Source organism: Cupressus sempervirens, chromosome 5 (genome assembly GCF_028749045.1).
Source record: "Cupressus sempervirens isolate cs-2001-9-10 chromosome 5, ASM2874904v1, whole genome shotgun sequence".
Classification (NCBI taxonomy): Eukaryota; Viridiplantae; Streptophyta; class Pinopsida; order Cupressales; family Cupressaceae; genus Cupressus; species Cupressus sempervirens.
This window is the reverse complement of record NC_143122.1, coordinates 220,358,881-220,373,568: the sequence shown is the minus strand read 5'-3', so window position 1 is coordinate 220,373,568 and position 14,688 is coordinate 220,358,881. Positions and strand designations below refer to the sequence as shown.

Here is a 14,688-nt window from a genome sequence, read left to right as displayed (position 1 = left end):
TCTGAGATATGGATGAATGTAAAAAGAACTGTGCTTCTTCTCTGAAGGTTTTTCTGGGTCTTTTGTAAAGGATATATCGTTTTCAAAGGAAATGAATACAAGTTATGAACTGTCCCCATATCTGTTCTTCTCTGAATTTTGTCTCCTTTTTAATACTGAGTTACCTTGATGTTGTGTGAGTAAAAGCTTATGCAATTGATTGCAATTTAGTAAGACTGTACATCCATTTGTTATTGCTATTAATTCAATGGATTAAGTAAAGGCTTTGATGAATGTGATGAGGTTGCTTGGGTGTTAATAAGGATTTTTGAATGATAAATTCTGGTAAGAATTGCTGATGAAAATTCGTTGCAAGGCAACAAATTAGATCTAAGAATTTACTTGACTCTGTATTCCCAATGGATTAGGCACTGATCGAGAGTATTTCAGCCAAAAGAGAAGTATATTATAACTAGCTTTTTCAAAATACATCATAAAATCAATTTTCATTTATCTTTCCTGTAAGATTTTCAAAGTTGGCCAGCACTTGCCTGCCTAGATTGTTTTAGCTTCATTTAGCCATTGTTGTTAGAAACATCTGCAGAGTTATAGAAGATTTCTTGGCCATATCTGTTTCAAGGGATGTGTTTGTCTGTTATTTACCTATATGTTTAAGGATTTAGAGATGAGAATCAAAATGAAACTAAGAATAATTCTCATACAATTATTCCATCTTTGAACCGTCCCCGGGTGCACCCGCCCTGGTTTTACAGAGCCAAAAGAGTAGAAAACCGTCTAAGGTTTTATGGAAGTTGGGTCCTAATACTTTGCATATGCAAGTGATAATGAGAATTGGCTATTCTTTAGGTTGTGTATGTACTGATATCTAGGTACTAAGCCTTTTGTCGCCTAGTAGTTTTAGTACTAGTAACATCAAAATAAAACACCAACAGGTTCGATAGGAGTAGGTGCTTCCTTGGCTTCTTCTCCCTCAACACCTTCACTCACCTCCTTTTCATGGTCTTCTCTCAAACCTTGTGTAAAAGATAGAGGTACTTGTGCCTAGGTTTCTTCCTCTTCATCCTCTTCTTCTTCTTCTTCTTCCTCATCCTCAGCACCCTCTCCAAACTTAGCTTTCAACTTCTTTACTATCTTCTACTTTTTCCAAAGCTAAAGCAGTATTCAATTCCATGGTAATCTTGGACTTTATCATCTCATAATTTCCAAATACTTTTGCAATTTTATCTATCTCTTCTACTAGTAAAGCTATTATAGCTATAGATGCTTCACCCACATTTATCTCATAACCTAAGGGTCTACATCATCTTATCTTTGGTGTAGTAGCTTGTACAAATGTATAATTAGTATCCACAAGAAAACATACATCATTATAGTGTTTCTCAAGTAAAGATACTAGTTTTCTCAATCTTTCTTTCATTGACTTCTTGAAGTCTTCAAAATAACTTGTCATCAGTGATTCAAAATTATCTCCTAACTACTCAATAAACTCACTAATCTATATAGATACTGATCTATTTTTTTTCCATCTCATAATTCCAAATAAGTGGAATGTGTTTTGCACTTAAAAGAATATACAAATCAATATAGAGCCAAATTTGCATTGTGCACTCTTAGTTTTCTTGATTGCTCAAAGATTCTCCATCAATTGTTGTAATTGTAATTCTATTAGATCATATGTATAATCTTTCTTGACAATCTTGTATCCAACATCCATAGCTATATAGGGCATGCTTTTCAATCTAATAGATTGATAGAACTTGTGTGATATAACCTTTACAAAAAAGTTTATTAGAGGATCAATGATTATGTTTATTTTCATGCCTCTATAGTTCTAGACAACTCCAATATTCTTTTCAATCACTTCCTTTGAATCACTTCTTAGTGTCTTAGGCCGATCTAGGGTTGGGTAACCCATAACCCATGGATTATTCTTTTAGTAATTTTAATAGGTCCATTGTCCACCCATAATGAACCATCATAAATTCAGCTAAGCACTATCCTTATCCACTATCTTGAATACATTCAAAAAATCTGGGGCTCGTGTTAATCCCTTCCTCTCAATAATTTTATGTTGACATATCAGTCAAGTTTGTTATTAGTGACACACACTTATTCATATAATGTACAACTACTGAGCTCGTTGAATAGTTTATAGTGTTTTCCATGTAATTTAGTAGCCATCAAGCTTCTATAGTTTCTACCAAGTCCTTTGGACTATCTCCAATGGTTACCAAGAAGATTCAATTAGTGTGAAGTTCAAAAATGCAAACTGAGCAATTTAGTGTATACCAAGTTTATTAATGGTTATCGAGTTCACAACTTATGTGATCTAAATCTAGTGTTTACCAAGCATTGTAATGTCTACCAAGTTCTCAGTTCATGTGATGTGAAGGTAGTATTGACCAAGCCATTCCATGATAACCAAGTAATTCAGTGTTTTCCAAGTTGCACAATATCTACCAAGTCACCAGTGCAGACTGAGTTCAAGACTACTTGAAAGTGATTAGTATGAACTGAGCTTCTATTGCCACCAAGAGCATGATGATGCCAAGAAGTGATAGTGGATGTTGAGTATCAGAACCTCACTAAATTAGTCTTCAGAACTCAAGTATCTTCATGTTGGCCAACTTCTCCATATTTGTGTTAACTTGTGTCATGGCCGACTTTGCAATTTTTTAAATTGATTATATATGTGTGTGATGCATTGTATCATATCAGTATGTATGAAATGTAATGTGTATGTAATGCAAGTGCAATAATGTGAATGTAAGTAGTAGATAAAGATTTATGAAGGCCATATCAGCATAAGGAACAACAGTGACAAATCTATCACAGAAATGTGATCAGTACATTAAGAAATCTCTATCAGCAAACTCAGTTGCAAATCAAAGATCTACTGCTTCATCCTAATAGGTGTACGATTCAAAATCCTCTAACAAGGTAGACCTAGCAGTCTTTTCTAAATTTTTTTACCGAATGCATACTTCATTGTATGTTTATAAATCCTCTCACAAGGTGGACCTAGCAGTCCTATTTGCTCCTAAAATGGTAGATCATCAGAAGTGATCAATGTAAGCCTTAATAGGTCAAATTTATGTTGCAATACTGAAGTTTTGTGGGTTTCATCTCCACCCCAGTTTTACTTTCTATTTGGAAGGTTTTTGGGTCACCAAATCATTGTGCTCAAGTGTTGTGGATACTTTTATATTTTTAGTTTCTCGTGCATTCAATTAGATTATATGTGATGAATTAAATGTTCAATGGTTTATTGGATTTAGAATTGAAATTGGTAGAAGTTTTAGAAGTTACTAATTCGACCCTCCCCTCTTAGTAACTTAGCTTAGTCTTGAATATTTCCAAAAATTTGTATCAGAGCATTGTGATTCTCATGAGAAAGTTTAACAACTTGAGCAAAGATCAAGGATATGGAAATATTCAAACTTGATAAGGGTATTGAAAATGAAAAGTTGGATCTGGAAATAGCCATTGCACAAATCAAGAAAGCTAAGAAGCAACTTTCCCAATCCCTGAAAGGAATAAAGGAACTTGCAAATCAATTAAATGAAAATCTCTACATTGAAGAAAGAATTGAAGATTTTTTGCCTTCAAGAAGTTTAGATAGAGCAAATAATGCAATCAAAGAACTCTTAGAGAAGAATGGTTCCCTATAAGAAGAAGGAAAAAAGCTAAAAAGAGAACAAGAAATTCATTTAGTGAGGTAATCTGAAATCTTGGAATAGAGGAACAAGATAAAAGAGGAAATGGATGGAAGGAACAATGAGATCCATAACCAATCCCTTTAGCATGCATACCTTATGGGTCAAATCTCCAATGCACATGAGAAAATCATGAGCCAAAGACAGATCAATGAAAGATTAAGGAATGATCTAAATTTAGAAAGATAAATCAATGAAAGAATAAGAAATGAGCTAAGATCTGAAAAGAAAATCAGTGAAAGATTGAAAAATGACCTAAACACTAAGAAGAAAATCAATGAAAGAATGATGAAATCTCAAGCGAACATGGTTCAACTCAATGAAAAAAGCCTCTATAGGCAAAAGGGAAAAGAAAAAATTGGATACAAAGATGAAGATGAATCCTCCAAACAAGGTGCTCAAAGAAATCAAAGACCCACTTGCAATCACTGTAGTAAGATAGGTCATACATCTAAGAAATGTTGGAGTAATGGAAAAACAAAATTCAATGGAAAATGCTACAACTGCAATCAGCATGGTCACAAGGCTAATGAATGCAAAGAGAAACCAAAATTTGAAGGCAATTGTCATAAATGCAAGAAACATGGACATAAGGCATCAAAATGCAAAATAAAGACATTGAATCTTGTAGAGCAAATTGTGAAAGCAATATTTGGTAGGGATTACAATACCTAGTGTAGATGTCATTACTATGGTGAATATGGACACATTGGTATGAATTTTGTTAAACATCATATGAGAAAAAGGGATACCATTATAAGATGTTACATTTGTAAAAAACTTGGTCATATTGCCAAAAATTGTATGAATACTAGTAGGATTGAAGATAAGAAAAAGACAAGGGCTGATAACATTTGAAGGCAGATGAGATAGCAATGAATTCCTAAGTCTATCGACGATACTAGTCTAAGTAATGATGATCAAGTCACTCAAGAACTAGGTGACTCTACCACTTCTAATTAAGTTCTTAAGAAAGAACTGGAACTAAGCTATCAAAGAAAACATTAGAATGAGTTCCAGTTGAAAGATGACAAAGATCCAAATCTGTATGCAAGATACAAAGGGATCACTAAGAAATATATGTATTAGTTATTACTAAGTTACCTTCTCTACAGAGTAAGGTTAGGTCATAGACTCTATCGAACAAGGTTGGGAGTAACTTTGTCACATATGGTTACCGATTCATGAAGACTTCACCAAGTGATCAAGATAGAGTAGCGGATGACAACCTCTCAAGCATTATGTTAACTCATCTACAACTGTATTGAGCATTAATGGAAAAATCTTAACAAAAGGCATGAAAAAAAATTCATTCTTCACAATGAATTTGTTGGTGTTTTATTTTGATGTTAACAGTGCTAAAACTACTAGGCGACAAAAGGCTTAATACCTAGATATCAGTACATACACAACCTAAAGAATAGAAAATTCTCATTAGCACTTGCTTATGCAAAGTACTAGGACCCAACTCCAACAAAACCTTAGACGGTTTTCTACTCTTTTGGCTCTGTAAAAACCAGGGCAGGTGTACCCGGGGATGGTTCAAAGATGGAACAATTGTATGAGAATTATTCTTAGTTTCATTTTGATTCTCATCTCTAAATCCTAAAACATATACGTAAATCTTACCGAATTGATAAACACATCCCTTGAACAGATATGGCCAAGAAATCTTCTATAGCTCTGCAGATGTTTCCAACATCAATGGCTAAATGAAGCTAAAACAATCCATGCAGGCAAGTGCTGGCCAACTTTGAATATCTTACAGGAAATATAAGTAAAAATTGATTTTATGATGTACTTTGAAAAATCCAGTCATAATATACTTCTCTTTTGGCTGAAATACTTTCGATCAGTGCCTAATCCATTGGGGATTCAGAGTCAAGTAAATTCTTAGATCTAATTTGTTGCTTTGCAACAAATTTTCATCAGCAATTCTTACCAGAATTTATCATTCAAAAATCCTTATTAACACCCAAGCAACCTCATCACATTCATCAGAGCCTTTATTTAATCCATTGAATTAATAGCAATAAAAAATGGATGTACAGCCTTACTATATTGCAATCAATTGCATAAGCTTTTACTCACACAACATCAAGGTAGCTAAGTATTTAAAAGGAGAAAAAATTCAGAAAAGAACAGATATGGGGACAGTTCATAATTTGTATTCATTTCCTTTGAAAATGGTATATCCTTTACAATAGACCCAGAAAGCCCTTCAGAGAAGAAGCACAGTTCTTTCTACATTCATCTATATCTCAGAAATTTTGACAGAAAAGTATACTATAAATTTCCTTCCCAAAATGTTTTGGACCAAAAATAGAACTAAGCACAATACTTAGTAAAAACCAAATTCAGGCCCTTCTTTAGCCTTGGGATCTCACTTAAATAATGTGAGATGCAACAAGCTTCAGGCTAAAGAAGGTGATAGGTGTCCTTCTTTAGAAAAACAAAAACAAGAATAACAGAAAGGTTAATTACAACAACAATTCTTGGCAGGTCCCTTTCTGTTATGCTTCTTGGTTGTTATGATCTGATCTCACAATCATTCTTCATCTTCAGAGTACATACCCATAAGGTCTGTAAATGATGTATCATCTTCTGTTACATGCAAACTCACTTTAACCTGGGGATTTTCTATGTCATCATTGCTGATTACAAAAGTAACTATTACTCTTACATCTTCTTCGTCATCGTCTCCTAACATCTGCTCACTAAACTGATTTTTCCATCTGTTAAAAGTATCATCATCTGGCCAATTAAAACTTAGGGTTTCTCTTTGTATCTTTATTAAAGAATTGGCATTTTCCTCTAAATCATCGAATTCTTTTCTCATATCAGTGTAATATAATTGTATTTTTACCAGCTCCTCATTTGTCTTTGCCCAAAACCAATGGCCAGTCTCACTGATGATGTTTGTTATTCTGTTATCGAATAATTCATCCATTTCCCTTTTCCATTTTTCTTTTTCCTTTACCGTATCAACAGATTCTAAAGCACAAGGAAATAGGGTGAATTTTTCAGCAAGATATTTTGAAAAACAGAGTATCAATTTTCTCTGTAAAGAATCTCTTTTATTCTCAAAATTATCTAATTGATTCAATAAATCAAAAATCCTTTCAACCTGATGATAAGGCATTTGGACTGTAGATATACAAATAATTGTAACATCATTGTTTCTCTGTCTCCATTTCTGTGCAAGAGAATCTAGTCCATCCTTTTCTTTATTTAACTCATCCATGAGGGTTACAATCCTTGTCAACTGATCATAAAAAGTTGACCATTGTATTTTATCCCTCAAATATGTCACACCCTGCCTCCATTTCTCTTCCTGCTAATTTCTAAATTCTATCTGCCACTCATGTAATTTGGTTTTTTCTGCTTCAAATTCCTCTGCAGTATAGAATTGGGGTCTTTCAGGGGTGTCAGGTATCTCAATAATAGGGGTTAATCCCACAGATGACTGTGGGGGATATGCAATTCTCAGTGTACTGGATTCTCCCACTTTCCTCTTTCCAAGTACCTTTTCTAATTGAGATACCCTGTTTTCTAACTCAATTCTCCTTTTTACCTCTTGGTTATAGGCATCCACCACTATTTCATATTTATTATGCATATCAATCATTTCCCTCTCTTCTCTTTCCGCAGTAGCCAAGGCAAATTTAGAATAATCCACATTCATGTGGGCTGCCTGTACATTTGAAGTATCAACAACTCTCCTTACAATGATACTCCCTGTTAATCCTGAATCATCAGGCTGTGATGAAGTAGTTATGGATCCTCTTCTCAGGGACCACATAACAAGGGCAACTTGATCATTGCTGAATGTTGTACCCAAGAATTCCTCTTTATTTGGATCCTGGAGTCCTAAATTATTTGAAACAGAATTAAAAATCAATGCGTCAGCAATGTCCCAATTGGGCAATAATAAAACATTAGCATTTTTTACCATCTGTCTTCCCTCATCAGGGGTTATATTTTGGAACTCTTGCACCATTTGTTCCTTTATTAGATTTTGAATGGAGGTATCATCCATTTCTGGATGTTCTGTTTTCATATTCTCACACCTTTGCTCAAAAATGTGCATGTTTACCCTCCACGCAAACTAATGGAAAGCCCTAGATCTTACAAAATTGTTATCAGATAAAAAATGCTGACTGGATTGTTCCAAAACAGGGTCCAATTCCCTTCCTCTAAAATCTGCTATAGTTAATTCAAAACTTGGCACAGGGGGTTCCTGGGGGTTCCCTTCATCAATTTCTGCTTGTGTAACAAAAATTTCTCCTTGTGACCCCATTTGTTCGAATTGCTCATTGGTGAGTTGTTCTTCCTCAATTCTTATTGGGGTTTGAGAAGGTGAGTAACTTTCATCAGGGGATTCTTCCTCCCTTATTATTCTTCTTCTTTTGGGAGAAGGTTCAGGGGGTCTTTCTTCTAGGACAGTGCTGGTGGATTCAACTATCTATTTTTCTTTATGTACAACGGGCACCTGCTGTCGAACAATAGTATATCCTTTCTTCTTTCGTACCACCAGTGGACCTATTCCAATGTTGGGGGTGAAACCCAATTTTCTCATAATTTCTCTGGCTTTATCTGGAAAAGAATTAATAAAATGTTGTTTCTTCTCATTCATTACTTCCATTATCTCAGAGAAAGTACTCATGAGCTTATGTATTTTATCTGCATTGGTTGCAGCATTACTAAGAGGACTGAAATCTTTGTCAAAACAATTAATGAATTCCAAAACTTTTGAATAGACTCTCCATTTTTCTTTCTTTATTTCTTGCTCATGGAGAGAGTATTCATTTCTTATTATATCTTCAGGAAAATAGAATTCATGCTGAACTGGACGAAGCTTGATTCTAAATCTAAGGGCAGAGTTAAAGAAACCTTCTGTATCACAAAAACGAGAGTGAGACACTGCCATCTTATATTGATCCAAAATTTTATGGAGAAAGACCCACCCTTCTTTAGTTATCACAAACTGGTGGGCTATAGTACAAGTAGGAAAAATTGCTCCTATCCCCCTTTTGTGCAAAAAGGCCTCCTCCACTCCTCCCAACTGCCACAAAAATTCAGCTATCCCTACCTTTAAAGGTACCTGATAGGGTAACACATGGGGTGTTCCTTTGAATCCATAGACCCTGATGACAGTTGAGACTGAATATGGGATAATATCTCCCCAATTATGTGAAACTTTTAGATTATGGGTTTTGTCCATAGGCCTAACAAGGTGCATTAATGCCTTAGGGATTCTAGGATTATCACTCAATATGAGGCACCTTAGTTTGGAGGCAAAGTGCCTATCAAATCTAACGAAGCTAGCATTTTCTGCTTCCTAGGTCATGTCTGCACTCCATAATTGGACTGGCAGTGCCTCCCCTTCTTGTTCTCTATTTAAAACCATTTCTTTACCAAAATAAGTGGCCCCTTTAAAAAGAAACATATGCATCAATAAGGAATACTGACCCCAAACCTTTTCCACCTTGCCCTGTGCAATCCCCACCAATCCCTGGTGAATCTCATTTGCCAAGTAAGATGCAAAATCAAAAATTATTTTCACACCAAAAGAGGAGATTTGGGTGATCATATACATGAAGCTCATCGGAATAAAATCTTCTTTGCCCTCTCTGAAGACTCTGCACAGGGTCCTATATATCTCCACTGCCCTGGCATTAAAGCATGATTTCTTGAATGGTTCTTTAGAAGATGATGTTATGGTTGGGAGGCCTCCAATCCGGCCTATGTGGGCTTTCAGTGCACCCTGTCTAACTACATCCCTCTTGGATATATATTCTTTTTCTAAATCTATCAAATTAATGGGCACATGATACATGGTGAGGGGTCCCAGACTGAAAACCTTCCTAATCTCCTTGGGACTGATGGTAACTAAAGCCTCACCATCCATTCTTCTCACTACCTTAGTGGCTTGGTCATAGTTTTTTGCTATAGCTTCAAGCAGGTCAAAATCCATAAACACGCTGGGGACAACAAGCTTCCCAAGATCAAAATTCCATATATTGGCATGAGGGGCATATAACTTCCTTTCCGCAAACCATTTTTTGAATAAACTCAAACCAATTTGAGAAGTTTGAGCATCCCGGACCCAATTACCCTTATCATACAATCCATCAGCTACCCTTAGCCTAGGGTTCAGTGAGGTTAACCTGTTAACTTGCACCGTTTCTACAGTAGATTCAGGAAGTAACTCAAGCAAATCATCATGCACATTTCTATCCAGGTAGTTTATTGCACCTGTAAATCCCTTCTTAGGAGGCATCTTGGGCTATCTTTTTAAAACTTAAAAGCTCACGAAGATGATGGTAGTTTTACTTACTTGAATTCTATCTCAATTCTCCTCTGTATTCCTGCAAATTTTTTGCAAACAGACAACTTGACAAAAATTTTTATCAAACCTTGGCACGCTTTTCTTTCAGTAATGGCTTCTGCACAAGAATGGCTTCAAATCTTTTTTCGCGTGAAATGAAACTGATGAAATCTCTCTGTATTATACTCTATTTTTCCTCACAGACGAAGCTTTCTTGTCTAATTAATACAGAGAGTGGCACTACATTTTTCATTTAAAACTGCACCGTCGATCTTCAAAGATCCTACGATCATGCAGTACAGAGAGAACAACTAGGAGTTATATTTGCCATGTCAGTTATTTTACCCGATGAGAACTTGCCACGAAAATTCTTTCTTTTGATGGCGCTTATATTTAGACCCACTGACAACGGAGAACACGTGTCAGCATGTCGCTACTTCGTTATGCATAAAGAACAAGCACCTTGCCATGGCGAAGCGGCGACAATCGTTGATAAGATCAAGAAATGATCGAAAGATACACTACAGGGCTTCTTAAGAAAGAAGGCGACGGGCCCAACTCGCTATGTCACTATAATTATCTCCCTTGCAACTCTTCATAGCGAGGTAGCAAGCTCCGTTGATCCACTTCAAGCTGACATTCAAGATTTCTTGTACATTCAGTTAGATAGGTATTAATGAGAATCGGATCTCTGCATAGTTGGCACATGTCAAAATTTATCATAGTCATCTGTCATTACACGTCATCAAAGATTTTACCAATCTTTTGCCATTTTACGGGGCCTCGCTAACTCGCTAATGGTGAAGTACCTGAATTTTCCGATAGCGAGGTAGCGAGCTCCGACACTTAAAAGGATTTCGTGCCGGAAAATGCAAGGGTTACCCAGTAATTACTTCTGTTAATTAAAACTGATTCTGACAACGGTATTTATGACTGGTCATGCCACTTGGTGTAATTATGATACAAGCAAGATGTAATGTCATCATTTTCAGATTTTCACGTGGCCTCGCTACTTCGCTAACGGTGAAGTGTCTGAATTTTCTGATAGCGTGGTGGCAGAACTTCCGAAAAAATCAACATTCTGGCTCTGATGTCAGATATTCTAGTGGGTCCCTATCCCCTTTTTTTGGATGGTGAATTGCAAAGTGTACCTGCACAATAAAACATTTAATAAGCAAATCTCCGATCGCCGCATCTTCACTTTATGGTCCCACCGCTTAAAATACTCAATACTCGTTGTCTCGCTATACTTAATGAGCATGCAACTCTCAATAGTGAGGTAACGCCAACGGTAGATCTAATCGGATCCGACGGTTGGGACAAATAGGAAGAAAGGTAACTCGGGAGAAAGGAAAAAGAATATGACAGCATATTCGTCTCTTTTGAAAATTCAAAATTTCACGCCCGACAATTTATGAATAGAGATGATATAGGGTTTATATGGTGATTATTTCTTATAGATGGTTTATCCAAAACCCTATGTTTCACTTAGGCATAGAACATTTGACTTTTCTATGATTTAACTTAAAATTTTTTACTACAGAAAAAGTTAGACCAATAGAATTTTTGAAGAGCTATTAAGAATTGCTATTTTCTATGCAATCAAGCAACTTGAGAAAATTTCCTGCAATAATTTTCAAAGATCTCTCAAGCTACCAAGTGAAAATGGCATCTAGTAGCAGAAACAAGGCAAAGAAAGGTTCTGATATGTTCATTTGAGGTGTTGAGTGGAAGGCGTCAGACTTCAAACTTGTGTCCATGATTGCAAAAACCTTAGACCCTAATGGAGCTCAATCAGAAATCCCTCCCAAGGTACTTCTTGTTAATGATATTAAACCTCACTTTTAATGCCATTAAACCTCACTTTTAATGCACAATTCAAGAAATTGGTACTTTTGAGATGGATGATGCCCTAGCTCAGTCATGTGTTGACAAAAACCTCAAACCCAAGCATTAGCATTTGGAAACAAAAGATTTAACTCACAATCCCCATATGCCCTAAGAGTTTCAAGTTAAATGGATTAGGTATATACTTAGTTGGGTGCACAGTGGTTAATTATGGTTGGAGCAGCCAATATTGATAACCAAAAAGATGATTCATTGAATCATTGGTCTTCCCATGCTCGCCAAAGCCAAAATCACCAAAATCCAAGGTCAAGCTGAGTTGGAAAAGAAAACCCTAGCCGAGTGGGATGACAGAGGCATGAAAATAAGCAGTGTCATAGATGCTTAACTCAAGTTTGGTATTCATGTTATAGTTCACAAGATATACAGTTCGAGTTGTCTCAATAGTGTATCATGTGAAGCTATGGACTTGGTATTCAAAGTGGTGAAAATAAACTTGTGTTATGACCTCACCAAGTTGTTGTTGAGGAAATTCAAAAAAATAATGGAACGCATTAGAACTCCAAGAATAATCCTTGCAAATTTGGATCTCTGTTAACATGTTTGTTCTTCTATGTGCAAAAGTTTTTCCCTTCTAAAGGCACTATGGTTTGGAGAAAGGATGTGCTAGTATTGTACCAAATAAATGAATACATTGTAGAAATGGGAGAAAACTATGGAAACATCATGGACAACTACTTTGATGTGTTTAAAGACAAAATGAATAGTAGGTTCAAAATACCTAAGAAGTTAGTTGAGGATTACAAGGGCGATGTGTGTTTTATTGTTGATTGTGACAAAGTATACATCCAGGCAATCAAGCCTAGAACTATATTGGTAAAACCTCTTGGCTATGAAGTAAATGTTGATGAGGCCAAGGATATCATTGAAGCCCTTGTCAATGAACCTATGGATTGCAAGGCCCCTTACTTTGGTACATATGATGAAGCAAAGGCAAGAATAGAGCTTGAAATAAAGCTACCTCAGGTGGTTAACAAAGGAAAGAGGAGGATAGCCAAACTAATATCTAGTGTACCTCTCAAGTTAATCATGGGAAAAGGTGAAGATGAGGAGCAAGTAGAGGATGAAGAAGAAGTAGAAGTATAAGAAGAACCTTTGAAGAAAACTGGCAAGGTGATTATCACCAAGCCTCCAAAGGCATCCACTACAGTCTTCTCAAGGAGGTCCGGGAAGAAAGGAAGTGATATTGTTCTTAGCAAACCTCCTCCCACCTTCTAGGAAAATTTGAAAAAATTGGAAGCAGGTGCTGGTATAACAAACTTCAAATCTTTGAAGTATGAGACAAGAAAAGAGGTAGAGCAAAAATTGATTGAAGAACTAGTGCGATCCAAAATGAGCAAATGGAAGTATTCACCAAACCGAATTGCCTCTCAAATCTCTAATGAATTGTTAGAGAAAATAAAGCCAAGATGGGACTTTGAAATGCAAATAGCTAAAGATATATATGCACAAAACCTGAGATAGTTACTATTGAGCATGATAGATGCTGAGGTAAAAGAGTCTTTAAAGAAAAATGAAGATAAAATGACTCCAAGGTTTAATACATGTTTAATTTTGATCAAAGATATAGAGCATATAGTTAAGAATGCTACAAACATGTGGAAGAACATTTATCATCTGCATAAACCTAGTGACTTCCCAATATATGTAAAGGATGATGAAGGATCAACTCATTATGTTACTATTGATTATGAAGAATATAAGGAGAAATTAGCTAAAGAAGAGGAAGAAGAAGAGGAGCAAGGTGAAAAAGCTATCGAGGAAGATAAGGAAAATGATGAGGATATTGACCCAATAAAGATAGTAGCTATAGTCATTGCCTCACTTCCTCACTCCTTGAGAAAACTCTTGACAACATCAAGTATGGAGGCAACTTCAACAAGTGTGGTTGTGACTACATCAAATATATCAAATGTCCATCACTCTTTGCACCAACACAACTTAGCATATCAATGATAGAAGTGACTTCCACTTCATCAACGAAGATGCAGGTTACTTGTTCTACTGAGTTGAGTTCTTTAGCCATCTCCTCTAAAATTTTGACTTCTTCAGTTTTGAGTTCATCCATTGTAAGCACTCCAATTTTGTCTACTTCAATTTTGGATTCTTCTAGCATCTCTGTCAGTATTCCACCAGTCGGTGCTATAATAATTTTTACTGCAAGCCCGAGTATTTCTACCATTGTATCCATTATGGGTACTAAGGAAATAAGTACAAGGAAAAATTGAACATAAGTTTCAATTGAGTACAAAGTTTTTAAAAGGAAAGGAAATAGAAGAAAATATAGATCTAGATGAGGAGATAGAAATTCCCAAATAAGATATTGAAATTCCCAAATGGGATTTCTACATTCTTTCTACAGAGCAAAGGAAAATGGTTGGTGAACTTCTTCAAAAAAAGGCTAAGCAGCAAAAATTGAGAGAAGAAAGGGACAGAGAATATAAGATATTAGATGATGCTATGAACATTTTGACTGAGGCTATTGGAGTTGAGTTTGATTCTTCTCAACCAATTTTGTTTAAGCTTGAAGAGGTAGTTCAAAAGTTTAAAGAGGAGATTGAGGGACAAGAGAAATTAATTGAAAAAGTAGAAAAGAAGTTCAATAATAAAGTGTTGGAGCACATTGCTTAGAAAATTTCTATTAATCAAGTTGAATTATAAACAATTTTTGTCAATCTTGAGGCATCCTATTTTAATGTATCATCACTTTTTGCTAAGCTATGTGATGTCACTGAG

At 35.7% G+C, this 14,688-nt stretch overlaps 1 pseudogene; it reads right to left on the bottom strand.

Moving 5' to 3' along the window:
• Positions 1-14,134, bottom strand: part of LOC149555225 (pentatricopeptide repeat-containing protein At4g21190-like) — a 60,830-nt pseudogene extending 46,696 nt beyond the window's left edge.
• Between the last annotated feature and the right edge of the window lie 554 nt (positions 14,135-14,688).